General features: G+C 40.3%; 2 protein-coding genes across 2 annotated transcripts in view; both read right to left on the reverse strand.

The window, feature by feature from the left end:
- The window catches only part of Tjp2 (tight junction protein 2), a 111,238-nt gene extending 91,289 nt beyond the window's left edge, over positions 1 to 19,949 (reverse strand). The window contains exon 1 of the mRNA XM_046459362.1: positions 19,829 to 19,949. The gene's annotated coding sequence lies outside the window, so the exon portion shown is untranslated. The remainder of the gene's footprint in view (positions 1 to 19,828) is intronic.
- The window catches only part of LOC124102983 (uncharacterized), a 29,731-nt gene continuing 23,363 nt past the window's right edge, over positions 19,829 to 26,196 (reverse strand). The window contains exon 2 of the mRNA XM_058584036.1: positions 19,829 to 19,949. The gene's annotated coding sequence lies outside the window, so the exon portion shown is untranslated. The remainder of the gene's footprint in view (positions 19,950 to 26,196) is intronic.

Here is a 26,196-nt window from a genome sequence, read left to right on the forward strand (position 1 = left end):
CAAGATCCAGAATGTAGCAATTATATCTGCTGAATGAATCCCTCTTTCTCTCTAAAGTTGGATTGTCCATTATGATGAGCACTTGCCACTTGCCAATATTTACATTTCAGTTTAAATTAACTAAAATTAAAGGAAATGAAAAATTCAGCTTCTGAGTCACATCAATCACATTTCAAGTGCTCAATAGCCCACATGAGGTGGGGATGTAGCCCAGTGGTACAGCATTTGCCTACCATGCTCAAGGCCCTGGGTTTGAGCAGCAGCATTGGGGAAAAAAAAAAAAATCAATAGCCACAATGTGGCCAATGGCTACATATTGGACAGTGCAGATTCAGAATATTACCATCACCACAGACAATACTACTCCAAATGATGGCATATTTGTATACTTGAATACCATCAAGTATATCACGTGACAGTAAGCATTCAAAAAAAAAAAAAAACAGTTGTTGGAAAACTTGTTTGAATTGATAACACTGGTTTTGCCAATGGCGGTATGAATCTATGCAGCTCTTTGGAAAACCAATTTATTAGTCCATAGTAGTACAATGTGGGATTACACTTTTTAAAACTCACTCCTGTAATTTGTTTATCCAAAGAACTTCTACCCAACAAGGCTCTACTAGCACTACAGTCAACCCTCTGCCTCAGGGGGTCTACTGCAGTAGAGGAATCAGCAAGTGAATAAGTGCTGAGATTCCTAGTTGGCTCCAGGTGATCTAAAAACTCTCAGGAGGGGCTCCTCACCCCTACTGAGATGGGGAAATGGGGTTGAGGGAAGGGTTTCAAGAGATAGTTTTGCTTGTAATTCTAAAGGAGATGTGGGAACGAGTTTGTGAGACAATAATGGATACAGCTCTCCAAGTGAGAGCAATAAACAACACGTGGAGAAATGAGGAATGAAGATACTTTCTTCTGAGGTGCCAGGAGGTGAGGCTGCCCAGGCAAGCAGAGGCTGTTGTTCCTATCAAAGTGGGATTAAATTGGCATTTTATACTGAGCTCTCTGTCAGCTTCTTGGAAGATGGATTTCGCAGTTGGGGGTAATGGGTGTCAGTAAGAATACGATCAGCAAAAACTGCATTCTTGTGGGAATGCATGTAAGAGATGATGTGGCTATGAGGTCAGGCAGCAATAGACAAAAGCAAGCCAGACTCAAGAGAAACTAAGGAAGTGGATCAGCAGGCTGGATGCCTGCCTGATTAGATACTGGGAGACAAGAGGGAAGTGAGCCTAGGGTGACTCTCAGGTTTCTACTGGCTTACTTAAGTAGATGATGGTGCCTTTGACCAAAATAGAGAACACAGAGTGGGAAGAGATCTTGGGAGGGGCTTAAAGAAGGGATATAGGTAATCCAGGTGGAGGTGTTTAGTAATTTAACAAATATTTATAAAGTGTCTACTACATGAGGTATTAAGGAGTATTTGAGTAGAGAAATATGGGTCTCATGATGCACCAGCAAAGTGATGTCATGAGAGGTGATGTCATGGGAGGTGATGAGCCTATTCAGAGAATCAGTGTAGTTTGAGGCATGAGAGGATCAGGACAGGTCCTATCCATGGAATGACAATATTCAGGGTGTAATTTAGGGAGTCTCCAGAACAGAGGCCCAAAAGGCACTGCTAAAAGGTGAGGAAAAAAAAAAAAAAAAAAAAAACTTCTCTAGAAGAATGTTCAAAAAGCACAGGGAAGAATATATGTCAGGAAGAGGAGACTAGCCAACAACATGGAACTCTGAGGAAGTAGATTAAGAATTGAAAATATTCATTAAGTAGAGGACCATTGCTTATCTTGGCCAGAGCCCTTCCAATGGAAAGATGGGACTGGAGGTTAGATTACTGTGGGTGACCTGTATCAGGCAACACTCCACTGTATGCCAGTCCTAGTAATGAAAGACGCGAATCATCAATGTCCAGTGATAGAGGGCTATTAAGTTGTAGTCAATTGACTTAATTGGCATAGCAAAACCACCATTTAAAATTATAATAAAGACTGTATACAACAAGGAGAATTATAATGATATGATCACCAATGAAAAAGAATACAGATTTTATCTAACCTATGATAATAATGATGAAATTATTAAAAAGTTTTAGAAAGTTTATGGGAAAAATGACTTAATGGTGAAATTGTGCATACATTTTTTCTTTTTTTTTTTTTCTCTTTATCTTGCTCTTTTATTTTCTTTCTTTCTTGTTCTTTTTTGGTGCTGGAGATGGAGCCCAGAGGTTGGCATATGCTAAGCTCTGACAAGTCAGTGCTGCCTCTGAGATATATCTCCATATCCCCAACCCCATATTTTTCTTTTTAAATTATAGTTACTGTTTTTGCAGTAGACAATTTTTTTTCAATGCTTTCAGGTTGTATTACAATATATAAGTTCTCTGAAGCAGTTGGTCTGAAGATCTCAAATATATGTGATAAATTATGCCTTTTAGTCAGTTAAGATTTGGAGTATGCATGTATGTGTTATGTGTTTGCAAAATGATTATGTGGTCTTATCAGCTGAGAGCAATAGAAACTAACATAGAGAGAAGTTTTTACAGGCTGAGTCACTGTTGCCTTGCACACTGAAGGCCAGACTGGAATCATATAAAGACATGCCCTTTCGACAAACATTTCTTAAATGCCTCTGCTGTTCCCTGGGGTAGGTGTAGAGAGATAAGGAGTACATAACAAGAAGCCCACTCTGTGATGAAGACAGAGATGTGAAAATAAACACTGACAGGTCAGGAGAATTGCTGGGGTCCAGAGATGTGGAAAGTGCTGATGTAACCATTAAAATCCTTCCTCTCTGGAGACCTGGCATTGGAGGAGTAAAAACCTGGTGTCCCCCCACCCCCATCCTGCTTCCCAGTGGCCACATCCTCTCTCTGTCCCTCCCCCCCTTCCTTATTCCACCAATAACACATTCCCTCTAGGACTCCTAGCCTGAGTAATGGTCCTACTCCACAGGCCCTCAAGTTACACCCAAGAGGTGGCATCTCCAGTTCTGCTTCACCTCTCCTGCCTTCGCTTTTAATTCTTACACATTATTCCCTTCACTTTCAAAGTTTGTTAAAGTACTTTTCTTTTGCTCTTTTTTGGGAGGGGGGGAGTGGTGACTGGCTACCTAGCCCAACTTCTAATTAGAAGATTATTTATTTGGATATGGAACTTCTATCACACATTCTTGCCCAACTCCCACCCAGGGTAAAGCAGTGCGCTTTCTTTTCTTCAGTGCTGGGCCTCAAACCAGGGCCACACTCACTGAACATGTGCTCTCCCACTGAGATAAGTCCCCAGCCCCTAATAATAGACTTCTGAATTGAGATGCTTCTCATTCAAATCTAGGATAGTTCTAGAAATGTGATACAATGGAACATTTAATTGTAATAGTCAGAGGTTTGTAAAGACTGCAAACAGAGCAATTTATTTTCAGGCACTTAGAAGCATATAAACTAAAAAATGAACACTTTATAAACCTTTAGCAAAGCTCTCAGGCCTGCTTCCATCTTTTTGGCAACTACATATTCTTGCTTTAACTTTGGAAGCTTTACCTCTGCAATTCACTGAAAAACAATTGGCAGCTGCATGCCTTCAAGACTGTTCCTACATTTTAATATTATGTGTAAAGAGCAGAAAGTTGCTCCAGGTTACCTCTTTTCAAATATGTCCTGGTTCAATGTCTCAAAAAACGGTGCCAATTTTCACTTAGACATTCTTCTATTTAGTAGATAACCTAAGACTGTTTACTTTATTCCTAAAGTTACTGAAGACTATTTCCATTTTTTAAGTTTTTAGACCAGTAAGATTTGCATGAACGATAACGTGTTCATTATAAAGCATTTAAGCTACTTAGAAAAGCATAAAGAAGTTTTTAAATTATCTAAACTTCTAATAAGCAAACTCAACATCAGGCAAACATTCCAGACATATGCATATACACAGACAGAAAAGAATAATTTTAACAAAAAATGAGTATTTTGCTGGACATGATGGTGGATATCTGTAATCCCAGCTACTCGGGAGGCTGAGGCAAGAGGATTGTAAGTTCCGGACCAGCCTCAGCAATTTAGCAAGACCCTTTCTCAAAATAAAAAATGAAGAGCTGGGATGTAGCTCAGTGGTAAACCACTCCTGCATTCAATCTCAGTATTAAAAAAAAAGAAGAAGAAGTTTTTACTTTCAAAAATAGTAAATAAAATTCTTTTGGCATTAATAGAAGGAAAAAAAAAACTTATTAGGGCTATGGGTGTAGCTCAGTGGTTTAAAAAAAAAACAACAACAACAACTTGAGTAGCATGCACAAGGCCCTGGATTCCACCCCTGGCACCACAAAAAATGACAACAAAAAAATTCATAAATTCAAGATAAATATTTCTTTAACATATTTGTCCTCAAAAAAAAGATCATCTAGGGCTGGGGATGTGGCTTAAGTGGTAGTGTGCTCGCCTGGCATGCGTGCGGCCCGAGTTCGATCCTCAGCACCACATACAAACAAAGATGTTGTGTCCGTCCGCCAAAAACTAAAAAAAAAATAAATAAATATTGAAATTCTCAAAAAAAAAAAAAAATCATCTAAAAAGGAAAGAAAGACCAAAAAGTTTAAATAGTGAGCTTTCAAAGATATTTCTAAAGAAAACCAAATGTGAAAAACAATAAGAGATTAGATTTGTTTAAATTACATGGTTTTAATTTTAGAAAGTTTCTCCTCTCCTGGATCTAGCCTCACCACCTCTTTCCCTCCCATCCAGCTACCCAGACTTTTTACAAGGTAAATCAGATTTACCTTTTTACAAGGTAAATCTTTAAAAAGAGACAATAATGCTTAAACCCTTAAGAGCTCTCTGATTGCTTCAAAAGATCACCATTCCTAATATAAAAAAATAAAAAGGCACTAATCCACAATTCTTGCAAGGTCTCTAGTATGGGCTGAAAGTTAGTTAGTGCCCTGCCATTCATCCCCAAATTCTTAGGTAAAAGCCCTAATTCCCCAATGCAATGGTATTTGGAGGTATTAAAAAGTTAAAAAAAAAAATTTCAGTTAGAACTAAAGGGTAAGGCCTGGGGATGTGGCTCAAGCGGTAGCGCGCTCGCCTGGCTTGTGTGCGGCCCGGGTTCGATCCTCAGCACCACATACAAACAAAGATGTTGTGTCCGCCGAGAACTAAAAAATAAATATTAAAAAAATTCTCCGCTCTCTCCCTCTCTTACTCTCTCTTTAAAAAAAAAAAAAAAAGAACTAAAGGGTAGGCCCCTCAAGATGGGATTTCTATATCTTTTTTCATGATTAGATAGATAGAAAGAATGAATATATCCCTAGGAAAGGCCACACACTAAGAAGTCAGGCACCTAAAAGCCAGCAAGAGGGAACAGAACCAGCCAGCACCTTGATTTTGGACTTGCCAGGCTTCAGAATTGTGAGAAAACAAAGGGCTGTGGTTTAAGTGCCCCCTAAGCCTGCTGTATTTTGCCACAGAAGCCTGCGCTAAGACGGTCTGAGAGGCCTGCATAAGCTGCACTGGATACACGGGCCTTTCTTTGTGGAGGTGGCTCCTGAGATCTTGTCTTGCTCATTCCTGCTCCAGAGCCTTTTTTGGACATTCTCTACCTGAACCACAAAGCCAACTCCTACTTGGATTTCAAGGGAGCATCCCCTTGAAAGCCACCAGGAAGCAATGCAAGGAGGTGGAATCCAATTGGGTGTTCTGGTTCCCATGAACCAAGCCTTTTAAAGGTATAACACAGAGGTTAAAAGAAAGTGAGGGGCAGGAAGGGAATGGGAAGTTCAGAGAAGCATTACAATAGGAAGAGAGAGTAACTGAAGAAAGCAAAGGAACCTACTATCCATTTATCTTTTTAACTTCATTACTATCATCATTGGTAATTGACTGCCATGGATGTTATGACTACAATAAAAAGATGTTATTGTAAGTGCCGAAGTAGTCAGACTTAGGGGAACAATAACTTCTTAGTGGATGGTGCCTTTCTAGTCACCCTCTCCTTCACCTGCTGATGGCAGAAATCCCAAACCCCAGCATCCTCTCCCTGGTGTAAGAACCCAGAAGTGTTTCTGAGCATAATGGGTTTAGCTGGCCTCAAAGTTGACAAAAAATTAGTTGGGCAATTCAGGGTCGGCTGTGGCCTGGACGGTTTAAGAGTGAGGATACCCTAAAAAATGTTCTTGGGAGAACTCTGAATTGTTCAGAAGGTGGTTAGAACTAGGCTGACCATGTGCAGGTTTTTAGGTCACTGTCAGGGCTGGTTTGGGTGTGCTCAGGATGGACACCCGAAGTGGTACTCAGTCCCATCAACATGGGTGAGGCAGAGTATAATTCAACTCTAGTCCTGGGGAGCCAAGAAGCACTTTTCAAAGCATGGTTTGGATTACACAGGCCCTACAAGAGAGCATGCTTTGTAGTATGGAGGAACTTTTCCTCCCAGGCAGGATGCCCTGGATCTTCCCCAGAGCATTGTGTTCTGAAGCATTGTGTTCTGCCTTACCACAGGTTTTATTATCTTACTACTGTTTACACTGAAGAGTATATGAAAACCACATTTTCTTTTCAGGAATAGATGCCAACTGTAAACCTTCTTTTAAAACAACAACACATTGCTGGGTATGGTGGCGCATGCCTATAATCCCAGCAGCTCACGAGGCTGAGGCAGGAGGTTTGCAAGTTCAAAGCCAGCCTCAGCCACTTAGCAAGACCCTGTGTCAAAATAAAATAACAAAAAAGGGCTGGAGATGTGACTCAGTGGTAAAACACCCTGAGTTCAATCTCTAGTTGTGTGTGTGTGTGGGGGGGGGGGGGACGACAATAACAACCAAAAAAGAAAAAACCCACACAAATAGAAACCCAGATAAACAATGATTGATTAAATGCACAGTATATACCAGGAAACTTTCGTGCATTACATTAACTTAGTAAATGTAAGTCCTCAGTGACCTTCTATATTAGGTATCATGACCTCTGCTTTAAGGTAAAGAAGGAGCTTCATGGAGGGAAAGCAGCTTGTGAAGATCATCCTCAAGTACACAGATGGCACATACAGAATCCAAACCCAGGTCTGACAAGGTCTCACTAGATTGCCTTTCTTTAATGGTTCTAAGGGCCCTCAGTCACTGTATTTATTGCCTCTACTACAATTAGTGCATGGAAGGAGAGGAGAGGTAGGATTTTGGGGTTACTAATATTGTTATTTTTCTCTTACCTCCTTTTAATAGAACTCAAGAAGGTTTTTTTTGCCGAAATAAGCAAATTGAGTTTTATCCAAACAACATTGGAAAATCAAGTTTGTGAAACTTTTCTTTTATATATATGTATATATATATATATATATATATATATATATATATATATATATATATATATATTTTAGTTGTAGGTGAAAAAAATACATTTATTTTATTTATTTATATGTGGTGCTGAGAATCAAACCCAGGGCCTCACACGTGCTAGGCGAGAGCTCTACCACTGAGCCACAACCCCAGCCCAAGTTTGTGAAACTTTTCCTATGTGATATTTTAAAAAGGCAAAAACGCGGGGGGGGGGTTGGGGCTGTAGCTCAGTGGTAGAGTGCTGGCCTAGCATGTGTGAGGCACTGGGTTTGATCCTCAGCACCACATACACATAAACAAAAAGGCAAAAATTCCACAAATGCAATTAGATTCCAGCCAATGAACTAGTTAATATGAAGACCTAGATTTGAACATGATTCTGGTGTCCAAGTCAAGTTCAGAGCTCCCTTTCCCTAAAAAACACTTTAGTAAATAAAAAAAATTTCACTAGTTATAAAGGTCTTCCTCTCCCTGACAAAGGAGAGAATCTAAGGTGAAAAGGACCCCTGGGGACTGTCCTCTCCAGAGAAACAAGGATACCTGAGGAGCCTCTATAACACCTGAATTGCTTTTTAAAAAAATTATCACTGAATCCACTAGCCCTAAGAGTTCAGTATCCCTGATTGACACAGATAAAAGTTGTTGAAGAGTCTTCTCAAATAATCTTCAGACCTGAAGGTGACCTTAGAGTTGCAGATAAATAGATTTCCAGGACAGCTGTGCAAATGAGCATAAAGGACGCTGGGGCTGGGGAAGGTGCTTCAGGACACATTCAATCAGATGAAAAATGTGGCTTGTAACATTTATGTTCTATAGCACAGTGTCCTAAATTTCTCTATGATAGTGATCACCTGAGGCACTTGCTAAAAATAACAACTTCCCCACCCAAACCAACCAAAACACCACCAACAAAACAGTATCCCAGGCTCCTCCCAAAGATTGGGTAGGACCAAGAAGAGATTTAGGGAGTTGATATTTTTAAGCATGCACCCCCAGGTGATTCTTCTCATTCTTGCCAAGGTTTGGTGAATTCTGCTAAATGGACATTGTTACAATTCTCTGACACAATATTCTTGTCAAAAGATTGCAACTTTGAAGGCAGGTAAAACTTGTTCGCTTTTTGTTTTTGTTCTCAGAAGGCAGGTCTCACTAAATTATCCAGGCTTAGTGAGAAGAACTCCTACACCCAAGTGATCTTCCAGCTTCAGCCTCCAGAGTAACTGGGACTATAGTGCATACCACCACCAGTTGTTGAGTAAAACATTTTCAAAGTTAGAAAGGAAAAAAAAATATTTGCAAAAACTTAGGAAGAAAAAAATATATTTGTAAAAAGTAGTGTCTGGTTTATAAAAGAAAGGATCTGGTTTTATAATCCTTCCTATTATGTCTATCTCTCTCTATATTTGTATACACATACATTTGGACTTCAACTATTATTGTTGTTGCTGTTATTTTGGTACTGGAGATTGTACCACTGAGCTACAGAGCCACATCCCCAGTCCTTTTTGTTTTTTAGTTTGAAACAAGGTCTCACTAGGTTGCCAAGACTGGCCTTGAACTTGCAACCCTTCTCTGGGATTATAGGTGTGTACCACTATGCCCAGCTAAAGTTATTTTTTAAACTGCTACAGAGGACAAGAAAATTGAGATGGATGAAACTCCTATGCTTTATTTTTGTATAGATCGTATGGAAGCAAGTAGCCAGTAAGACTCAGGCAGAAGATGGGCAGTGGCACATATCTGTAATCTCAGCAACTCAGGAGGCAGGAGGATTGCAGAAGGATGGCAAGTTCAAGGCCAGCTTCAGCAATTTAGCCGAGCCCTAGACAATTTAGTGAGACCCTGTCTCAAAATAAAAAATAAAAAGGACTGGGGATGTGACTCAGTGGTAAAGCATCCCTGGGTTCAATTCCCAGTACCAAAAAAAAAAAAAAAGGGGGGGGGGGAAGAGGCAGAATTCATAAAATGTATTAAGAACAGATAATAAGTTAGTTCTACATAGGATACATTAACAGAATAAATGGAGTATTTGCATGTTAAATACAGATTAAATAGAAGCAAATGGAATAATAAAGTAAATCTTAAATCATATTTATTTAATAAAACATAAATAATGAATATTTAATTCATAATCATACTTACATAATGTATTTAATAATTTACAACTTATATTGTTAATAATATTTCATAAATATTAATACTATAATAAAGCCCAGCTCAGGTTACCTCCAGATTGACAGTTCTGCCATTCCTACATTGATTGCCCAAAGGTGGGGCCCATTATATCCCAACCTGGCCCACAGACTGCCCCACACTGCAGACAAAGTACAGCTCCTTGGTGAGCTATAGTTTATCCAAGCCTGTTGTCCTACATCCCTCCATAGAGCAGCATGTGCTGACGTCAAGACTCTCTCCCTCGGCTGAGCCCACTTCACCTTCCACTCTGGTCTTTGTGCCCACCAGCAGCAGGGAAGGCAAGCACTGCAGAGCAGTGGGCCGCAGGAACACTGCAAGCATGGAGGGGCCAGAAGTGTGGCTCCTTCACTCCATTTGCATCCTAAATTAATAACATTAGAGGGTCCTACCTCTTTCTCCCTGTTTTCAAGTGGAATAATGGTATGATTGGAATGTCTCGTTTTTGGTCTCTGAGTCTCTCTGTCCCAGAATCTCCAGAAGAGCTTATCTGGCAGCAGCATCCTTGGAGGGAGGCTAAGACTAGTACCCAGCATACTCTTAGAGTAATGGAGAGAAGCAAGCAGGGTGGGGAGCCACAGGAATGCAATTGGGTTTATAGAAGAGACAACAAAATCTTTGCTAATGCAGGATGTGAGGGCAGGTTAAACAGAGGAATGAATTCTTTCATTTGGTCTCAGAAATATATGCTGTTTTTCCTGTTTCCAAGTTATAGTCTAAGTTTTTAAACAAATCAACCAAGGTTTATTTCCAAGAGATTCCAAGTTCCTTGAGAATTACATTCTAAACAGTAAATCATATAAACAGTATTTTTCTATTATTTTGTTTCCAAATCAATCCTATTATTCCCAATGATACTATTTTACATACCTTTTCTTCCTGATCTAATTCTGCCTCTGATGGAACCATTCTTCAGTTGCTAAACCTTGGTTATTTTGGTTTGTTTGTTTGTTTGTTTTTGGTACCGGGGATTGAACCCAGAGGCACTTAAGCACTGAGCCACATCCCCAGCCATTTTTTATATTTTATTTAGAGACAGGGCCTCACTAGATTGCTGAGACTGGCTTTGAATTTGCAATCCTCCTGTTTCAGCTTCCTGAGCTGCTGGGATTATAGGCATGTGCCACCGTGCCCAGCTTCAGCTTCCAGTTGCTAAATCTTAAAAATCTAGTTCCAAGTCTTAGGAAAGCATTCCTCTTTCTTGCCATAATTATTTGACGGAGCAAATTCCATCAGAAGCCTCTTTGAAAGTATGTTAACAGAGTTAAATATCTTAGTAACCAGACTTGAGATCCAAAGTAAACTGGGCACAGTGGTATACTCCTATAATCCCAACATCTTGAGAGACTGAGGCAGGAGGATCACAAGTTCAAGGACAGTCTCAGCAACTTCACAAGGTCCTAAGCAACTTAGAAAGACCCTTTATCAAAAAAAAAAAGTGGGGGTGGGGGGCAGTGCTAGGAATGCAGCTCAGTGGTAAAGTATTTCTGGGTTAAATTCCCAGTGCAAAAAATGTGTGTGTGTTGTGGGGGCAGGCCCCAAATTCCTTAATAGGACACCTATAGCACAAGCGTTAAAACCAAGAATCAACAAATAGGACAAATTCAAACCAAAAAGTTTTTTCTCAGCAAGAGAAATAATATGTGAGGTGAATAGGGAGCCTACATCCTGGGAACAAATTTTTACCTCTCAAACATCAGCTAGAGCTCTAATCTCTAGGGTATACAAAGAACTCAAAAAGTTAAACAACAAAAAAGCAAATAACCCAATCAACAAATAGGCCAAGGACTTGAACAGAAACTTCTCAGAAGAGGATATACAATCAATCAACAAATACATGAAAAAATGCTCACCATCTCTAGAAATCAGAGAAATGTAAATTAAAACTACTCTAAGACACCATCTCACTCCAATAAGAATGGCAGCCATTATGAAGTCAAACAACAATAAGTGCTGGCGAGGATGGTGGGGGGGGGGGGAGGTACACTCATACATTGTTGGTAGGACTGCAAATTGGTGCAGCCAATTTGGAAAGCAGTATGGAGATTCCTTGGAAAGCTGGGAATGGAACCACCATTTGACCCAGCTATTCCCCTTCTCGGACTATACCCAAATGACCTAAAAAGAGCATACTATAGGGACACAGCCACATCAATGTTTATAGCAGCACAATTCACAATAGCTAGACTGTGGAACCAACCTAGATGCCCTTCAATAGATGAATGGATTAAAAAAATGTGGCATTTATACAGAATGGAATATTACTCAGCATTAAAAAATAACAAGATCATGGCATTTGCAAGCAAATGGATGGCATTAGAGCAGATTATGCTAAGTGAAGTTAGCCAATCCCTAAAAAACAAATGCCGAATGTCTTCTCTGATATAAGGGGGGTGACTCAAAATGGGATAGGGAGAAAGAGCATGAGAAGAAGATTACCACTAAATAGGGAAGAGAGGTGGGAGGGAAAAGGAGGGAGAAGGGGAGTTGCATGGAAGATGGAAGGAGAACCTCATCATTATACAGAATACATATATGATGTTGTGATGCGAAAAAGAAAAAAAAGTGTGTCACATTAGATTGGATAGAGAGAAAGGATGGGAGAGGAGGGGAGGAGTTGGGGGGATAGGAAGGGCAGCAGAATAGAATAGACATTATGATTGATGTATGTACATTCCATGTATGTATTATATGTCAAAATACATTCTGCTGTCATGTATGACTAAAAAAAATAAAAATAAATTGTACGGTTAAAAAAATGTGTGTGTGTGTGTTTTGTGAACACATACATATATTTATGTGTGCACATGTATGTATGTACTTCTATACATATATATATATATATATATGTACATATGCCTATACATACACACATATTTTTTGGCAGTACTGGGAATTGAACCTAGGGCCTCAAACATGATAGGCACACACTGAGCTACATCCCCAGTCCTTTTCTGTCCAGGCTAGCCTTTAACTTGCAATCCTCTTGACTTAGGTTTCTGAGTAGCTGGGATTACAGGCACATGCCACTATGCCCAGCAAATTGATTTTTATAAATGCACAACTACTTTGGTTTGTTAATATCAACAATTATATTTCAATGTCAAGTAACAATAATTATAATCAAATGATTGTTTTTTTCCCAAAAATTGATTTTTTTTTTCAAGTACCAAATAATTATGATTCAGTGTAGGAAAGGATCCTGACTGGGGTCTTTTTTGATCTCAGATTATACAGCCAGATTACCTCTAAATGAATTCAAGTCTGGGCTGCCACCAACCATTTGATTCATACAAGTAAAATTCATACAAGGGCTCTCCACTGATGACCTCTCCCTCATCCAGAAGCTAGATGCAAATTTTTCATCTCAATTTCATCAGGTTAAGTGGAAACCATAAAATAAGCTTCCTCTAGGCTTCCTCACACAGCCTCAGTATCAGGACCCAACATGGGCAGCCGCACACCGCACCTTGCTGGTGACCACAGAGTCCTGCTCATCTGTAGCTTTCCCTAAGGGAAATCTGCATCTAAATTTCCCCAGGCAGTGCCTTGCCTGGCCCATAGGATACCTGAAATCAGCTACAGGACGCCTAAGTGGCAGCATAGTGGGTACAGAAAGTGTTGCAGAGAAGTGGGTAGGAAGGAAAAGAGATAAGAAGCACAGAGAATCCTTTTAAAAATCTGGCCTATGAAAAGTAAGAGGGGTGGGGCTCTGGGTCATCTTTAATGCTTAGGTTCTGAATTCTTCTAAACACGCAGGAGTATAATTAAATTTGTGTTTCAGATCCTCTTGAGCATTACTCACCTATGTGTGCTATATTTAAAAAGTCCAGACAGATTTCCAGGGATAGGCAGGAAGGCCAACACTGTCTTGTTGATTTCATGAATACAGCATGCACTCTAATTTTTGTATGCAAAAAGTATTTGACTCTTGACTAAAGCATTAGAAAGTTACGAAGAATAAAGTCTTCTTATTTTTATTTTTCTCCTGCTTACACAGTATACTAACTCCTCTTAATGATGAAAGTTTTCTTGAATTGCTAAAATGACACAGTCTTTGTAGATTGGTATTTGGAGTGCTGCTCTAGGATACTGGTATTATTGTATGGTTACTGACAAAACTACTCGTCTGAAATCTCATTGGCTGGGTTATTGTTAACTTGCTAAATCCCTGAATGTAGAAACAATTCCAAGTAGATGCATAAGAAAATTCAAGTAAATACAAATCTAAGAGCTAACACATTGTTAGGCTACATATTTACAGACAGACTAATTTGGGAAGGAAATTAAGAACAAGACAGCTATTCTCAAATAATCAGTGAGTTCACAGTGTCCTATGTATTTAAAAATATCAAAAAGAGCATCATCATCTGAAAAACAAAGCCCCTTTCATGTATGAATTCTAATACTCTATTCAATATACTCTAGTATATTCAATATACTTCATATACTCTAATAATTTCCCACCAGCTCTTGTACAGCAGATAAGACAGGCATCTGAATTATCAGAGTCCTTCAGGGGCTGGGGATGCAGCTCAGTGGTAGGTCACTTGCCTAGCATGTGAGCTCCACCCATGGTACCATAAGAGCCCAAAGCTACCAGAGTAGCAACCTGGAACCCTGAATTCCACAACAATGGGGAACCAAAAAGAAACATAGGAGAGAAAAAGAAAATTCTAGAAAGCAGTGGAGCACTGGGTAAAAGAGCACAGCTACTGGAGACAGACAGATGCAGGTTTCAGTGAGCCCCAGTTCTGCTACTTCTTAGGTTGGAATCTGATGACTTTGCCCACCATCCATTTTGACCTACAAAAATGGCAGTGGCTCAATTTAGTATGATATGGGCAGGTGGCCTACATACTCTCTAAGCTTCCATATACAGTTGTGATGAATTGAATTGTCCCCTCAAAATTCATATATTGAAGTTCTGCCTACCCCCCCCCCATACTCGACACCTCAGAATGTGACTTTATTTGGAGACAGGGCAGTTACAGAGGTAAATTCAGCTATAGAGACTTCTCTAAAGTGGGTCCTAAACCAAAATGACAAAATAAAAAGGGAAATTTTCAACACAGAGCCACACGTAGAGGGAAAATGATGTAAAGAGACAGAGAGAGAGAAGACACCCATCCATAAGACAGCAAGAAAGCCCTGGGACAGATCCTTCCCTCACCGCCCTCTAAGGGAACTAACCCAGCCAACACATTGAGTTTGAACATCTAGCCTCCCAAACTGGAAGACAATAAATTCCTGTTGTTTCAGTCACCCAGTGCTTTGTCCCTCCAGCAGCTCTAGCAAATGGGGATTCCAGGGCTGGTGACGGATCTCAGTGGTAGAGTGCTTGCTTTGCATATGCAGAGGCCCTCAGTTCACTTCCCAGAATTGCACAAAAACTCACAGTGGGTATCACAGCTGGACCTGCACCTCCTAGGATGGTATGAGAACTAGATGAGACAATGCAGGTAGAGTATCTAGCACAATCCAACTGAATCACAGCTGAACTTCCTCACAAGGGGAGGATTTTAAAATTCCTCATGCCCCAATAGGCACTGAGGAAATTAAGACTAAGATGTTCTTTGGCTAACTAAATCTATACACATATATTTCCTGCCCTTTGTCCCACTTTGCCGCCTCTTGTGAACACTTTCCATGCACCTGAGCTCCCCAAAATGGAGATTTGAGACAGTTTCTCTTCCTCAACACTGGCTTTGAATAAACTTATTTTCCTGCCAACCTGACTCCTGAGTATTGTGGAACCTAAGTGGTAAAGCCCTTCCCATAGGTAGTAACACAACGACACAAGATGCACCCCAACGTGGTCATCGTTATTACAGGTCAACGCTTCATTTCATACCAGAATCACAATGACATTCTAGGACAATCACAAACCTTTCTTCTAGCCTGGTGCAGCATCTCCAGGCCCCGTGATGGACGATCGCTTCTTCCTGAGTTTCTTTTCCCCTCTTTGCACATCTAGCCAACAATTTTTCATCCTTGGGTTTCCTCTCAAACACCATCTCCCCAGGAGGCTACCCCTGACTGAGCCACCACTTCTGGCCTTCTGTCATAGCCACTAGAAGAACACAGGTACAGTCCTTTTCTCCCAGCAGTGCAATTACTAATCCCAAACCAGACTCCTAAGTCCCCCAGGGGCGAGCTTTTAGGTCCCTCTAAATGTCCCTTAGGCAGTGCTATGTGATATGATCCTTAAATATTTGAGGAAAAAAACCCTTAGCCACAGGTAGGGGAACTGGCTACAAAACACACATCAGCACACCATCTACAAACAAACCCATGCTCTAAAATTCCTATTTAAGGTACACTCCAGGTTAGGGGTTCTTAAACTATGGTATGCAAACCCCAAGAACTTGTTAGAAATGCCAATTCCTGGCCTCACCCACACTGCCTGAAGCAGAAATTATTATTTTTTTAATATTTAGTTTTTAGTTATAATTGAATACAGTGCCGTTATTTTATGTATTTATTTTTATGTGGTACTGAGGATCCAACCCAGGGCCTTGTGTATGCAAGGCAAGCCCTCTTCCAACTGAGTTACGTTCCCAGACCTGAAGCAGAAATTCTTGGGAGTGGGGCCCAAGACTGTTTTCACAAGACCTCCAGCTGATTGAGAACTATTGCTCTGAGTGTGTCCAATTCAATATGAGCAGGTGTGGCTGCTTGCTGTGACCTCCCTGAGATACCCTACAGATTGAGGAGCCCTTAGGTAAGGGCACTCTACCACTGAGCTACATCCCCATTCCTTTTTGTCTTTTGAGATAGGGTCTCACTAAGTTTCCCAGGCTGAACTTCTGCCTCAGCCTCCCAAGTATTTGAGATTCCAGGCGTGCACCATTGCACCTGGCTCAAGGTTTCACTTTCAACTCACTTTTCTAAGCCCCTATGATGAGATGACACAGTGAAAACCTCTAAGGTATCTAAATAATGAGATTCCATGTCTAGGAAGTGAGGCTCTGCCCTGGAGCCTTAGCATCCTTCCTAAAGGCAGAGGCCAAGATCATGTTGCCAACTCAGAAAGGTGATCATCATAGCCCCTTAAAGTAGCAAGAAACAAACCCAGGCAACTAGTGCTTATCCCAGCAGACTCCAAAATGGACAAGGAGGTCAGAATAGCCAGAGGCTGATGATCATTCCTCAGGTCAAGAGCAGATTCTACAGACACCCTCTTACTCCCTACTAGACATTGCTAATGGATCACAACATGCTCAACAAGCTTGGGCAGCACCTAGAAATCTTTAACTAGAGGTAACCACATCAATTGATCAGAGCTGACCTTTAAGAAAAACCTGTTTACTGACCTGCATTTAGGAGTTAAGTCTTCATGCTCAGTAGAGTTAGTTTAAAATCTTGTGACTATAGAAATCTCACTGAACCTGGGAGTCAAGGGCTATGCACCCTTGGGGAAATCGTTTACACTTTTTGAATCTCAGTTTATTTATCTACAAAAGGGCTGCGGGGTCATAGCTCAGTGGCAGAGTGCTTGCCTAGCTAGCATGCATGAGACACTGGGTTCAATTCTCAGCACCACATATAAATAATTTTTTTTTTAAAGGGTGGGTGGAGGAGGAGTTGACTTCCTGTGGGGTTGTTTTCAGGAGAAAGCACCTTACACAGCACCTGGCAAACAACAGGCTCTTAATGAATGTTTTCTGGATCTGAAACTAGGACAATGTGGGATGCTCTGGAAAAAATCCTCACCACTGATGGAACTTGCCTAAGGCTAATTCATTCCAGATGCTCAACTTAAGTGTTTACACAGGAAAGAGCTCTGGAGTAGGCACAGACTTAGGAAACCAAACACATGTCAGAAAGGTGTGGCAGTAGGACAGGTTTAGGGAATCACAAGGCAGGTATTTATCAGGTGGGTCTTGTTTGAGTCAGAAGAAGCTTTCCTCTCAACAAATAAATGCAGGTCCCTCTAGGATGATCTGTTTGTGTCCCTCAAAACTCATACAGTGAAACTTATCCTCCAATGTCATGGCATTAGGAGGTAGTGCCTTTGGAGGTGATTAGGTTAACAGGCCTCCCCCTGGTTAGCACCTTATAGAAGAGGCTACAGAGAGCTAGCTAGCTAGCTCCTTCCACTGCATGAGAACACAGAAGATGGCATGTATGAAGAAGCAGGCCCTCAGCAGACACCAAGTCAACCAAATGTTAAGAAATAAAGTTCAGGCGAGGTGTCATGGCTCATGCCTGTAATCCCAGCAGCTTGGGAGACTGAGGCAGGAGGATCACAAGTTCAAAGCCAGCCTCAATAAAAAAGTGAGGTGCTGAGCAACTCAGTAAGACCCTTTCTCTAAATAAAATGCAAAATAGGGCTGGGGATGTGACTCAGTGGTTGAGTGTCCATGAGTTCAATCCTAGGTACCCCCCAAAAAAAAATAAAAAGAAAGTTCTATGAGGGGCACACTGGGGATGTGGCTCAGTGGTAGAGTATTTATCTAGAAGGCAAGAGACCCTGGGCCCAGCACTGCAAAAGAAAAAGAAAAAAGAAAGTTCTGTTGTTTTCAAGTTACCTAGTCTAAGGTATTTTGTTATAGCAGATCAAAAAGACTGAGATATATACTCTTTTACAATCCATACTCTCCTTCCAATTTATTAGATTTTATCAATAGATTCCACCTAGAAATCTAGTTTCAGGAAAATCACTTCTGGGGTCTGGGTAAACAGGTGTAGTCCAATATTTGGAAACTTTAAAAGACCATAGAGAATATCTCTACATCTGAAACCACTCCCAGCCCTGTTGACTCAGTGCAAACTGAAGACTTCCCTACTCACTTGTACCCATTTAGACAAGCTGACTCTGAGAAAGAACTTGCTATTCATTCATTCAGTTAGCTTCATGTTGACATGCCCACTGCTCTGAGGCTTAGAAACACTGAGACCTGTGCCCAATATCACACGTTAGAAGGCAGAGCACTGGAATTTGAACAGCTATCTGCTGATCTGGAGTGTGCAGTTCACATACCACTGAAATCCAGTTCTCACATATGGCTAGGAACCGCCCAGGCAGGGGCTGCCAGCTTAAACAGACAGGAATTATAAACCAAGCACAGAAAAAAAATTCCAACTCCGTTCCAGACAGCCATGGACTGACCTATAATCAGAGGTTAAAGTCTAACTAAGAACAAATACATCTGTCAAAACAAAATTTAATACCTTGTAAATCTTATGTAATTCATACTTAAAATTGAATCCATAAATAGATAATGCTCACTCTTAGCTCTTTCACTAAAAGCTTGTACATAATTAATCTTTAGAAGCCAGTGCGTTGACTCTCTTTTATATCTTCAGCAAAGTGCTTACATTGTTATAGTACTTTATTCCCTCAATGACAGTGAAAACAAATGACTTACCATAACAACCTCCAACCCCGACAGCATGAACATCAAATGCCAATCTCACCATCTAGGCATTCATCCTATTTTATTTTTTTATTTTGCAATACTAAGGACTGAACCCAGGACCTCATGCATACTGAGTTCTACCACTGAGCTACATCCCCAGCCCTTCATTTTTGTTTTGAGACAGTCTTACTATATTGCCCAGGCTGGCCTCGAACTTGGGATCCTCCTGCCTCAGCCTCCAAAGTAGGTGGGATTACAGGTGTGCACCATTGCCTTGGGCAGTAGGCATTTATTACGAAACCCACGAGTTATACTTAACATGGCTTGGCCAGGAAAACACACTCACACACACATACCCCTTGGCAAAGTTAGAAACTATCAATTCAGACATAAATGCAGGTAAGATATTTCTATTTGTTGAGTGGGTGTGGTGGTACATGCCTGTAACCCCAGCAACTCAACAGGCTGAGGCAGAAGGATGGCAAATTCAAAGCCAGCCCCAGCAGCTTAGCAAGGCCCTAAGCAACTTAGTGTGACCCTGTCTCGAAAGAAAAAAGAAAAGGGGTGGTGGGAGAGGCTGGGGATATGGCTCAGTGGCTAAGTGCCCCCAGGAAAAAAAGATATTTCTGTTTATTAATAAATAGGACATTACCATTAAGTTTTCTATGAGACTTTATATGTCAGCAACATAGAAAATGACAATCTGGATGACATCTAGGATATGAAGTGATTTACATCAAACTTTTTAAAAAATATTTATTTTTTAGTTGTAGTTGGATGCCATACCTTTATTTTATTTATTTTTATGTGGTGTTGAGGATCGAACCCAGAGCCTCGTACATGCTAAGTGGATGCTCTACCGCTAAGTCACAACCCCAGCCCCTACATCAAACTTTTGGTAGAGAAGACCCAGTAACTAGGTTGCTGAGAAACAAATTAGTAAATACCTGGGAAAGCAGGCTGCTGGCCAGCAGGAGTCTGTGCTTCGTAGAATACTTGCGTCTTGAGCTGGAGCCCACGTGCCAGTCCCACTCACAGGGAGAGGATAACAACGTGGTATTCCGCACCCTGGAAAGACAGTACGGTTAAAAATCCAACCTGGTCATTCCCAGGATAGTGATTAGCTGGAATGCACCAAAGCTCACGTATACCCATCTCACCCCCTAGAGCACAGATTTTAGTGTACTCACAGACTTGAGCAACCATCCATCCCCTGATCCATATTAGAACACTCTCATTATCCCCCAAAGAAACCTTACATCCTTTAGCCTTCACCCTCAGTCCCCTCATTCCCTCCCTGTTCCCAGCCCTAGGCCACCACCAATCTCATTTTTGTTTCAGTAGATAAATCTATTTTGGATATTTCATATAAATGGCCACATACAGTATGTGACCTTTGGTGACTGCCTTTTTTTACTTAGCATAATGTTTTACAAGTTTTATTCATGTTATAGCATGTATCAGAACTTCATTTTTTTATGGACAAATAATATTCCATTGTGAGGATCCACCACATTTTATTTATCTATTCATCAGTTGATGGACATTGGGTTGTTTCTGTCATTTGTCTATTATGAACACTCATGCACAAATGTTTATGAGAGTTTGTTTTTCATACAATGGAATTATTGCCCCTAATGTTTTCATTTAAAAAAAAAAAAAGGAGTAAATGAGTGAACATGCAAAGTTTGATATTGTCAATCCACCTGAAGTTCATCCTTTTTTTTTTTTTTTTGGCAGATAGCAGATATCAAATATCAAACCCAGGGCCTCATGCATGCCCAGCAAGCGCTCTACCATTGAGCTACATCCCCAGCCGCTGAAGGTCATCCTAAAAAATACGGTTTTTCTTTTTATTTCTTTCTTTTTCTTTTTCTTTTTTTCTTTTTTTTTTTTTTTTTTTTGTACTGGGGATTGAACCAGTGGAATCTTGCCACCAAGAAGCTACATCCCAGCCCCTTTTTTATTTTTTATTTTGAGACGGGGTCTCACAATAAGTTGCTGAGAATGGCCTCAAACTTGTGATCCTTTTGCCTTAGCCTCCCTGAGTTGCTGAAATTATAGGTGTGTGCCACCATGCCCTGAAAGAACAAGATCTTTTCAGAATTCACCTTTTAGGTGAAGAAAAAAATCACTCAATAGGTGAGAAATAGCAGGGGGAAAAAAAAAAAAACTTAAAAAAATTGGGGTAAAATATACATAAAACTTACTATTTTAAAGTGTACAATAGAGAAAACATTTTGAACTAAAAAACTTCTATAATACTGGCTCATGTTTATATTTGTGGGTGTCCACCATCAGAAAACATGATAAATACTTTCTCTTTTCACCCCTCAGTGCAAGAAAATCCAATGAATACCACTGTGAAGCCAGGTGACGTGGTGCACACCTGTAATCCCAGCAACTCAGACACTGAGGAAGGAGGATTGCAAATTCAAGACCAGCCTTGGCAATTTGGTGAGACCCTGTCTGAGAATAAAATGTAAAAAAGAGCTGAGGGTTTGGCTTAGTGCTACAGGGCCTCTGGGTTTAATCACCAGCACAAAAAGAGAAAGAGAGAGAGCGTGGAGCAGGGGAGACAGACACATACCCCTATTGCACATTTTTATGATTCTGCATTCTGCTTGCCTCCAACACCACCAGGAGGCAAGCTCATTTCTGGCTTGTGCCCGGGGTTCTGGCAGCTTCCCTTGGGCAATCACAGGAAGAACATCTAGTGGGAGAAAGAATGTGGCTTCCCACCAGCTCTGGACATGCTCTTCTGTTTGCTACACACAGTGACACTGTGGCATCTGTATAAAGCAATCTACTAGCCAGAAGTGTTGGAATATACTGTAATCCCAGCCTTGGGGCTGGGGGCAGGGCAGCCAAGGCAGGAGAATCACAAGTTCAAGGACAACCTGGATAATTTAGCAAGATCCTGTCTCAAAAAAAAAAAAAAAAAAGGTGGTGGGGAGGGGCTGGGGATGTGGTTCAGAAGTAGAGCATCCCTGAGTTCAATCCCCAGTACCCCAAAACAAAATAAAACAAAACAAAAAACACTCTACTCCCTACATCCCTCCATGATGAAACAGAAGTAGAGGACAGTGTCGGATTTTATTTGTACAGGCGGGCGGCCCATTTCCCTTCTCAAGGATCAGCAGGAAATGTAGGCAAAGGCTAAACCGAGGCCATCTGGACATCCTACAAAGCAAGCGGTGGGATTAGAGCCCAGCCCATACGTGGTTTCTATTATTACTCCCAAAGATAAATAAATGGCTAGCAAATCAAGATGCGCTTGGTTATGCTTGGAGCCTGAATATGGGATTTTTCTGTATGTAACAGCTCGAAAGAGAACTTGCTTCTTTTAGTGAAACAGATTGTTTCTTAATTCAACCAGCCTTTTGCATTTCTAAGATATCCTGGCTTCAGCTTTCTTTTTGTAATATTTTAAGGGTTTTTGACGTGTAAAAACTGCTAATAACATTCAGTCATTTTTAAAATACCCTATTATTGACTGGGGCCTCTAAACTAGGAAAAGCTTGGAGGAAGCAGGTAAAATCTATTCTTGGTTTTCAATAGTTTGGGCGTATACGTAAGCTATTGCCAGCTAATGTTAGAACTGAAAAACTATACAAATTTTAAAAGGCATGCCTCGGTATGTTTGTGTTAGGTGTTGATTCTTTTTCCCCGCTTTCATGCATGACTATACGGAGACTGAGTAAGCAGTGGCAGACATTTGCTGAGCACCTACTAGGCCCTGAGCAATGAGGGAAATGTGCACGTGTAAATCTCCTCATCTCTGCTTCAATGAACTTGCAACACTCAGGAAATTGTTGGTTGGTAACTGTTTTACAATCATGTGAATGTACAGTTTGCAGATTAGAAGCCCCAGATTAGTCCTCCCTCTAGACAACAAGAAAAAGACTAAAGGGGGAAGGGGAAGGGAAAAGAATAAATTCCTTGAGATTTTAAACATGGATTATTTCTGACTTCAATTATGTTTTAATACACAAAATCAACTACTCCTGAAAACTATGTAGTATTACTGTGAACTGAGGAATCACTACTACTACTTATTATTATTTATTTTTTACTTATAAATTTTTTTAGGGTACTGGGGATTGAACCCAGGGGTATTTATTTAATCACTAAACTACAACTTCAGCCCTTTTTATTTTGAGATAGGATCTTGCAAAATTGATTAGAGCCTCGCTAAATTGCTGAAGCTGGTCTAGAATTGGAGATACTTCTGTCTCAGTATCCTGAGTTGCTGGGATTACAGGTGTGTACCACCACTCCTGGCAGAATACTTCTTGAGAAGAATAGAAGGGACAGAATTATTTGAAGAAAAATCAACCTCACTGGTTATTCAGCCAGCCCAATAGAAATCTCTGATCACACATATATGGGAAGATTTCCCTCCATAGAATCACAGCCAACAATCTTACCTCCTTAACACCATGATCTTTAGCAACTGCTGGGAGGGGAAGTATTGGACCTAAAATCCACCAGGAAGATTAGAAGGTGCAAGGTCAAGAATAGCAAGTAGGCTTTAAGGGAAAGTGTAATGAAAAGATGCTTGTTTCTCACAGTATGGTTCATGGAGTAAATCATCAGCATCACAGGGGCCAACGGCATAACGGCATAACGGCATTATGGCATTACGTAGGAGTTCATTAGAAATGCAAAACCTGTTTTTATTGTATTTTTTTGTTTTGTTTTGTTATGTTTTTTTGGGGTGGTGGTAGTAGCACTGGGATTGAATCCACAGGCATTCTAGCACTTAGCTATATCCCAGCCCTTTACATTTTGAGACAGATTCTTGCTAAATTGCCTGGGCTGGCCTCAAACTTGCATTCCTCCTGCCTTATTTTCCTCAATAGCTGGGATTACAGATGTGTACCACCATGCCCAGCAGAAATACAAAATCTTATGCTCCACCATAACCTACAAAATCAGAATCTGCATTATAGTAGATAATCCATAGGCCTATTAAAATTTAATAAATAAGACATCAAGATATCTCTGAAAGATGCAGAATTGATGCACGAAATCGACACATGTCAGCAGGAGATAAACCCTTCTAGGATACCCAGAAAGGGGTGTTTACTCTTAGTAATGGATGTAAATATGTTCCAAGAAGGGCTGTATCAGGTAATAAAGGGGTCAGCAAGCAAAAAATGGGAATTAGTGAAACAAAGTTTTGTCCATGTGTATTCAAAGAATGCAAAGAATTATAGACACAAGGAAAACCTCATTTGATGCTGTGCTATGTCATCAGGCTTAAAGGAATGTTTCCTTTCTCTCTCTCTCTCTCATGTTATTTAAGGGTTGGAGGCCTAGGTCAGGGATAGAGAGCTTGTCTAGCATGCATGAAGCCCTGGATTCAATCTCCAGTATCACAAAAAAGAAAATAAAGTAATATTTAACTTTCCTTATTAAGGATCATTTTGTAATAAATAATTTGACTTCTGTTTGACTTGATTTGGAGAAAGGAGGAGAGACAGAAATAGTTTTCCTTAGGGTACTTACTCATTCCAATTACTGGGAAAAGCTTTCTCCAAACAAAATTTAAATATCTGGCTATCAGTTTATGTATCTGAATCATGTGAGCTTGTTTAGGGTGCATTCCTTCATGAATGCTCCTGAGCCACAAACAAGAACCTCTACTTTCTGTTTGAGGGCCAAGTCCTGGATCATGTTGACTCAAAGGAGGCCAAGTTTGCCGCTTTTCAAATGAAAAGACTAAATCACAGTTTAGAAATGGTAATATAGGGACCATGTGTCACAGCTCCCCAGTTCCCCAACTACAAGTTCAGAACAAACATCCCTAATGAACTGCAATACTCCTTTCCTGCTAAGTCTAGACTTGGCCCCAGGGTCCTCCCATCAGCTGGTACCTGCCTGCCATATGAAATCCATTTGCCATCCCTGATAAAAGATTCTCCCAGCTCTAAAATTCTGTTATGCCCAAACCAAAGTCCAGACTTCAGCATGCCCAGTATCCATATCACAATTTGGTCAATTAAGCATGATTTCCATAAGCCCTCACCAAACACCATTAACCCACTTAAGCTCACAGTCACTACATGCTCCTTGGCACCTGCTCTCACACATACACTTTCTTTGACTTGTAAGAGAATAATAGTAAAATAATAATAATGTTGTCTAGGAATTCCATTGCATCTCTAAAACTTCCCAAGTATCTATTTTTTTTTTTCTAGTAAAGAGTACTTTTTACAGTTGGAAAGAAAATCTAAACCAAATTTCTCACCAGAAGTACTACTGCCATTTTGGACTAGATAATTATTTGTTGGGGACTGTCCTGTGCATGGCAAGATGCTGGGCAGTCTCCCTGGCCTCCACTCACAGATGCCAGTAACAGTCCTGTGTTGTTACAACCAAATCTGCTCCCAAGACATTGATGCCAAATGTTCCCTTGGGGACAAAATTCCTCACCCCCACCTCCACTGAGAACCACTGACCTTAACGATTATAGTAATTCTATAAGGCAGATAGATGAAACTATGGGTGATTTTTTCCCCCTTATTTTTCTGTATTTTCTAAATCTTCTGTAATGAATGGGTACTATTTCTGTGATAAAAATAGGCCAGAAATATTCTAATTTTTAAAAATATTTTTTAGTTATAGATGGACACAATATCTTTATTTATTTATTTTTATGTGATGTCGAGGATCGAACCCAGTTCCTCATGTATGCGAGGCAAGCGCTCTACCACTGAGCCACAACTCCAACCCCAGATATATTCTATTTTTTAAAAGAAATTTCATTTGCTAAACAGACACCTCAGGTTGACTGTCACTGTGCATTTCATGCAATTTAAAAATTAAACTCAAACCCTAAAAATGCTGTTTACGACCAGGTACCTTAAACCAGCAACTCTTTGAAGTGTAAAAGATACAAAAGAAAGACTGTAAAAAAAGAGCTTAAATTGAGGTCTATAGCCATGTAGAAAAGGACTTCTAAGCCCTCTGCAAGCATGGTAAATCGGTGGGCTCTACAAAGAGCTATGACATGAAAACTACTGTCTTAAGAAAAGTTTTTCCCTGAAAGATAGTCTGCATATACATTTTATCCACTGTTTTTATAATGATGGGAATAAAACCCAGGGTCTCACGCATGCTAGGCCAGCACACCCACTAAACTGCGCTCCAACCTCTGCCCATCCACTTTAACCAGAAAAACACTTGCATTGATAAGGGGAAAAAAATAGTAAGGCACATTTTCTTCATCTGTTAGCATTGCTACATTTCTAGACCATGCAAAAAAAATTTCAAAATTAGAGAATTTAAATATCTAGATTGTAAAAAT

Source organism: Marmota monax, unplaced genomic scaffold (genome assembly GCF_021218885.2).
Source record: "Marmota monax isolate L192 unplaced genomic scaffold, Marmota_monax_Labrador192_F-V1.1 WCK01_AAM20220418_F8-fsc00059, whole genome shotgun sequence".
NCBI lineage: Eukaryota > Metazoa > Chordata > Mammalia > Rodentia > Sciuridae > Marmota > Marmota monax.